The following is a 7,847-nucleotide window of genomic DNA, read 5'->3' as shown; positions in this document are numbered from 1 at the left end:
TATATTTGTTTTCATTTACTCGTCAAAATTAGTTTCCGTTCCCTCTTTTTTTTAATATTTTATTTGAACACAATTAAGTATTCTTTATCCTATCTATAATTCAGGAACTAACTAAAAAACGTATAAATACATCTTATTGAAAATTCCTTTTGGCAAGTGTTGTTGTTTTGAAAGAAAGCGTCGAGTGTTATGTGTAAGGTGAAAAGGTTGTTAGTTGGCTGAGCCTTAACCAACATATGATGAATGGAATGATAACAGTCGCTCTGTCAGCTTTATTCATGGCTATGCCTGGGAGATGAATTCCTTTGCCATTCCATAGGCTATAGTTGTCCTTTCAACAAAACAGTCTTTCAGTTCGATATCATTAGCAAGTATTTACTTTATTAAACATAACAACTAATGAACTAAATTGTGTAGTTTAGAAATTTTGGACGCTGCATATTCCAATAAAAAAAAAATAAAAAAAAATAAAGAGCTCAAAAATACTGTTTCATACCCGAAATCAGCAGTAAAAGTAAGTACGTGCTATATTAGTATAAAAATTTTATCGAAAATTCCACGGCTTACTAGCATTTGAAACTATTATAGCGATCACTGAAAATTACTCGAGCTGGAATAATAGAACGATGAAGTGGATTCACTGGAGTGAATTAAGAAAGGTCCCATTGACGATCATTCCATCGTTCCATTTTTTCATACTCACGTTAACACATTTTTATATCATTTACAGCTTAAAAATATAATAATATAACTCTTTAGAGTTAATAGGATATAAACACAGGAATTAAATAATTTAATCTTCCCTTCCCCAAAAACAAAAATTCATGTTTCTGACAATGTTTGAACTGTATTCTTAAGTTGCCAATTTAAATGGATCATAAAATACAATATCTTAAATTTATTTTCAATGTTTTTGAAGAATAAAGTTTACCTCAAATATTACGTATTATTGAATAATTTTATTCGGCAATTTCTTTTAAATAAATATGCTATGACCATACTGCGTCTGATATTTTTTCCATAATCTTCTTTTATGGAGACAAAATCTAAAGTGAAAAGGTTTAGGAAGGGCTCTATTGACGATTACTCCATTGTTTCATTTTTTACAGACAGGTAGTCATTTGTATTTTATAGAAATTACAGTCTACAATTATTTCAATGTAAACTTTAATATTGAGGTGTAGATAGTTGACCGTAGATTAATGCTTGAAGAAGTTTGTCGGGGGGTGCGGTCAGCAAAGAACAACATAAATAAACAAAACCATATTTATTTATTTTATGCCGACGTTTCGACCTGAGTTTCAGGTCTTCATCAGGGCTAATGACATTTGATGAAGACCTGAAACTCAGGTCGAAATGTCGGCATAAAATAAATAAATATGGTTTTGTTTATTTATATTGTTCTTTGCTGACCGCACCCCCCGACAAACTTCTTCAAGTAAACTTTAATATAATCTTTTTCAATTAATCGCATATAAACAGAACCTCATGATATAAAGAGAAGAATTAAATAATTTATTCTTCCCTCCTCCCCCTCCTCCTCAAAAAAAATATAAAAAGAGGAAATCTAAAGTATATTAAAAATAATAACATTTATTTTAATTTTAAACATAATTCATTTTTAAAAAAACGAAATTATGAATTATTCATTAGTTAATACCTATATTACTAAAAACAATTATTTTTTTTTACAAATGAGTATGTAAAAACAAAAAAATATTCACACCAAAGCTTTTATAGTACATCTTACTTAATATCGTGAATTTTAACTATAATGAATAACTAAAGGTTATAACAACTTATATAACCAAAGATTATATTTAAAATACCTTATATTAACAATAAGGTATTTTTATTTTATTTTTTATTTTATAATATTACTTTCGGTCATATTTTTAGACAAGTATAAATCATAGAACTCATTCTCACCATATTTACAAATATATAAATTAATTAGTAGCAAAATAAGAAATAGAAGAGAGAAAACAAATTTAAACTTTAAGTAAAATAATATCTTAAACAAAATTATTCCTATGAGGTATTTTAACTATAAGGAGTAACTAAAGGTTATATTTAATGTTAAAGGATAAAGTAACTAATATACTTAAAGGTTATATTTAAAATATCTTATATTTAACTATTAGGCATTTTACCTGTAAGGTATATGAACTAAAAAGGAATTTTAACTACAAGGTATTCGAAGTCTATTACAGTATGGTCGTCTTTAAAAACTAATCCTGGGCACAATCTTATTTTGTTGGTTGATCTAAAAAAAGATTTCCACCAAAATTTCTGATTAAAAAAGTTTTGAATTTATTACTGCAAAAAAAAAAAAAAAACTATTCCCAATATATCAAATTATTATAGTAAAATTAATCTTGTAGTTAATACTATAAATAGCTCACTAACAAAGGGAGTATGATTTCCAATTTACTAAAGTACATATGTTGTTTTTCTTCAAATGAGTCCATAAGGTAAGGAAGAAGTTTGGAAATGAAGAGGGAGTGGAATGGATGTATCCATCGAAAGGAAGCGGATGGAGAAGTAGAGGAACCGGCATCTCCCTTGAGGAACATTCACTTGTGCCACGAGGAGCTTCACAAAGTTGTAATTGTTTTATCCAGATTGGATTTCCTTCATCGATATACTTGGGCTTCGGCTATTTGTCGGCCTTGTCCAACTGGCCTCAGTCTCCCCTCCCTCCACTCCGGCCCCAATACTTCAACCATCAGTAATCAGTCCACCATGTTCCTTTTCCTTTTTCGATCCCTGGCCAGGGATGTATCCATCCCCTCAATTTCTTCTTCAGCTCACTGTTGTACATGAATTTATTTATTTTGCTATAATTTATTTTATTGTTCGTAATGAAACAATAAGATCAGTAAATTATATGGTTAAATTCCTAAAACAAGAGCTAGAGACTCAGCTCATCGCAACGAATATTCAGATCAAATTTGAATATTTATTATATTTTTAAATCTATAAGTACATTAAAAAACTATTTAGTAAATTATATTAGTAGAACAGATCAATAAAACTATAATTTATAATGATCTAAAGCTGACTGTTGTGTTAAATTCTTCCGCTTTTTAATCTTATAATTCATCATTTCAAATCGGCGCAGAGGGACATTTGATATGCTTTTAACAATTGATAACGTGGAGGTTTAGCCTCGTGCAAAAGACACTCCTAACTACTTACAGTGCTATAACTATTGAATAATAAAAATAATACATATAAGAAATAATATTAATATTATACCAATGATGCGGCGAGAGGGATGCGCTGGGATCTTTTGAGGTCTGCTCTACCCCTCACACGTGGGAGAAAGAGTGGGCTCAGGGATCCTCAGGTAGATTGTGTAAATATTGTATATTAGAGTGTAAATGTGTCTAGAGATTATTTTATTTTATCATTATGTTATTTTATTTATTTATTTTTCATACAGATAGTTTGATTATGTGATTATTTTAAGAGAGTTTTTTTTTTCATTTATTTTATTTTATTTTAGTATGTATGAGATCATTCATCACTATTACCTATTGCCCACAACTGTGTAGCAGGTTATAATATCTATCAATAAATAAAAAGTATTAAAACAAACAATATTAATTATGTAATTGAAGTATGGAAGTAATAAGAATCATAATTATTAATTACTACTCTTTGCTTATATAACTTTATTTCTACTTTTTTAAGTTTTCTATTCTACTTAGATATATAATTAATCACATATACATTTTTATTTATATTTTTATTATTACTTTAATTTAAAATAATTTACAATTTTTTACATGTATTTATTTGGTTGATTTTCATATCTATATTATTTTTTTATTTCATTCTTCGCTTTTATGTTACTATTTTCCGAATATATTATTATATGCAGTTTCAATATTCTTATAATATTACACTATGCATTTTCATCAATACTACCTATATTATTTGTTATCTTCTTACGTTTCGTGTTTTTTCGTACTTTCGTTTAATTATTCTTGTTATTGTTATCTTGTTTTATTTTTGTTCTTAGCCCTAATAATGCCTGAAATTCTGGCCGAAATGTTGGCACAAATAATTTTTTTATTTATACACATATAAACCTTTTTACTTATTTGTGTTCTTCACTGACAGCACACCCTTCTCATCAGAAACAAAAAAAAAAGTTAACAAATAAAAACAACTAATATTTATAGAATTTATGAAATAAATAAATGATTTATACAATGAAAAAAAAAATAATAATAATTGATAAATTCACAGCAGACGAAGTTGGATTTCCCACCTTTTAAGCCACTACACCATTATAACTTATAACTTCGGTTTATCACCTCTAGAAAAAGTTTTTTCCTATTTATTTATTGCTATTTAAAATTTTTTAAAAATAAAAATACATCTAGTAAATTTCATGTAAGATCAAAATGGATTGATACAGGTATGTAAAGAAACTACTCGTTGGTAGTACTTCAATTATATTTCTACACTAGAGGTCTTGAAGCCATCTTATTTTAGGTGCCTCGGAGGACTCTCAGGAATAGTAGAAGAAGCAAGGTTAGAAACTAGCGGGTTCTGGTGATTTAGAAAAATTTAAATTAGATTTTTTCTCCATCTATAGTTGTGCTTTACTTAAGAGGCTGTGCCTACTATCCGCAGGGGATTATCCGAAGACTGGCCAACTGTAGGAGATTAACCAAATTAAACAGCCACCAAATGTTGACACTCGCCAAAGGAAATGGAGGGTATTTCCATTTGTCGTGGCGTTCGGTCCCTTTCTCCTTGCGGAGGTCGCAAACTGGTAATGATCACAAACCTGGTGCCATATGTGAAAAATTAAAATCCATATGTTTTGTATGAATAAATACATGTTTGTATTTATACAACTGAACTAGCAGGGTCCTAGTCCTGTAGACAGTACTTGGTCTCATTTCAATGACTTATTATACGTTTTAACTTCTAATATAACGCTAATAGTAGTCGCCATCATGAAACTAAAATTATTAGAGTTTGTGTTTGTATATACTTGTATTTATGGTCTAATAGATCAGCTTTCCCCAGAAATCCAATATTTCCTCCCATCGAAATTGGTTTATCTATAGATTCAATGTTTAATCCTGCTGTTTGTAATCATCTGTTTATTTAATAAATTATCACTAAATTCCTTCATATTTCAATTTTATAGTGCGCTATTGATATCAGTTCATAACTCGCCTCATGCTAAGTGTGATCAAATTAATAACGTTTCTAATATTCTTTTTAGAATAAGACAAATAGTTTATTTTAGTTTTATTCTTAGAAATTACACTTCGCGTAATGTTATGATCGTATAAATCTACTTTTCATCGGGAATTATTCGAAAGTATTTTAGCTAAAAATGTTTTTAAAATGTTCTGCAAGCTCTATCATTTTCTTTTTCTAAACTAATCCTATTTCGAAACAATACATGTTTCGGGCTATAAGATTCGAAAAATCCAATGAATTTAGGAAATATTTGCTTAATTTTTTTTAATAATATAAATATTGATTTCGGGTACAGTACCTTAAAATAAATCACAAGTTTCAGAATTCTAACTTTAAATTGGTATTTTGGTCCTACTATGAAGTGTCCTAAATCGCTTTTGGTGCAGTAGATCAAGACGCATATGGTGAGCGCGTTGAGGCGAGGATTTCTGAGTACTTGGTTCAGAAGAATGTCGGTTCAATTCCCACCTGTATCTATCAATATTTATTTTTCGGCGGCTCTGATATAGTTAGAAATGTTTTATTTCTTCTCAACTATAATGAGAAGAAAGGCTTCACCAAAATCTGTAGGATCTTAAAACATACCGAATTCACTCATCAGGATTTAACAGGTAAAACTTTAATAGGTAAAATCATGGTCAACATTCTACCGCAACAGCCGCAGGGAGGAAGTTGCTCTTACCCGCTTGAGGATAGGTCATACTCTCCTCACGCCCTCTCACCTGATTAGAAAACTGCCACCTCCAACGTGCAAATATTGTCAGTTCATTCTTACTATTAGACATATTTTTGAAGAATGTACTCACTATTTGTCAATAATAAACAGGATAGGACCGACCCCAAATTTATCAGAAGCTCTCGCAGATGAGGAAGCTAAAATTACATTAGTTTTTTGAATTTTTAAAAGAACATCGTCTTCTTTCTAAATTATAACTCCTCGATAATTATAATCCTATACTATAACACTTCGATTTTAATTTTTTTTTTTAATTTATTTTTTATTTTATTTTTTTTTACTTTTACCATGCCATAGGCGTTGATGAACCTTTAAGCAACAATCATCGGGATTTAATAAACCAAGGTTACTGATCGATATCAGTGTTAGTTAACGGTATAGCAGAGGTTATTCTGTAACATCCACTCGTTAGTATGTGATCTGATTCATCTGAGTAGAAACTGTAGCCACCAAGAGGGACCTAAATCCTCTAGAGCGGAGTGGCTTCGGGGTGAGGAGTTATGGAAACAAATAAGGGTAATGTTATGGCGATGACGAAGGCTGTAGAGAGAGCATTAGCATGCACACGAGAGAGCACTAATTAGAAAACCGTTTACCAGCGGTCTATGTGCCCCCTCCCCCATTCTCCCCCTCCTGCCACCCCTACAACACTAATACCTTTAGTAGCTCTAATGAATTCGGCCCTGTCACGAACGGCTCCACCTTGCCTTATGTGAGTGTCATATACCCCAACTCAGTTCGGTTCATTTGGTTCCGAGGCATTGGTTAATATCACCTTAAGCCACCCTCCACCCCTCTACTACAGAGGCATTAGTGAAGGTGCTGTCCGAGGTATAAGCATTATTTCAGAACATTGATGAGGCCGCTTCGTTGGAATCTTAATTTCCTTATATTATGTAACATTAAAAGGTCCCAATCGAGTGTATGACAACTGTTGTGAGGTGAGATTGTGCCAGTCTATGATTACCTTCGCGATCCCGATGTGGCTCATTCTTAAACTTCTCACTTTCAAGCAAAAACACTTCTAATTAATTTTGAGTGTGTTTTTAATTAAAAAGTAATCCATCAAGAATTGTTAAAAAGTAAATAAAAAATCTACATATTTGCAATGTTTTGAATATAAATTATAAACTATTCAGACACTACCTGAGACTGAGTAGAGAACATGATGTAATAATTAGACTAGGCCTTCTCAATGCAGATGGGCCTCTTAGACAACCAACCTCCCTATTTACAATTACCTTCAAAGCCAATTATCGCGTGTCGCCATCTCAGGTCACACTGAGATACCTCCATCAATCCAGACAATATTATTCTAAAATATAAATCTCGAATTTCAAACGTGCAAGAGAAAAAGTAATTGACCATTACGGGTAAAAAAATTGTAGGATTCTTTTATAGAAAAAAAAGAAGAAATGTAAACTTCTGAAAGAATTGAATTAGCCTCTTCAAAGGGTTTTTGAGCTGTCTGTTTTTTGATGGTGATTTTTGTTCATAATTAATTTACATATGTACACAGATTAGATCTAAAATAACTGCATAATTAAATAACTATATAGTAATATAGCAATATTTTATCATAAAACAACAGGACTTTAGACATTTTTCAATAATCACTTCAGTGAAATATCATTTAAGGCTGCCTCGACCGAACATAAACGTAATAGGTACTTATGGTACATGAAAACAATTAAGTATCTAAAACTAATCACAATAAACTTCAGCATTTATCTTTCCAAGCATAGAAGCTTATAATAAGTTTTATGTTGGTCAGCCCGAAATTTTTTTTTCAAATGATCGGTAAATTGTCCCTAATTTCTTGTGGAATGTGAATCATCGAAGTTAATCATCTGGAATCTATGTGATAATTTTTATA

The sequence above is a fragment of the Halyomorpha halys genome, unplaced genomic scaffold, assembly GCF_000696795.3.
Source record: "Halyomorpha halys isolate HHAL.00 unplaced genomic scaffold, Hhal_1.1 Scaffold339.1, whole genome shotgun sequence".
Lineage (NCBI taxonomy): Eukaryota > Metazoa > Arthropoda > Insecta > Hemiptera > Pentatomidae > Halyomorpha > Halyomorpha halys.
Note: the sequence above shows the minus strand (reverse complement) of the source record.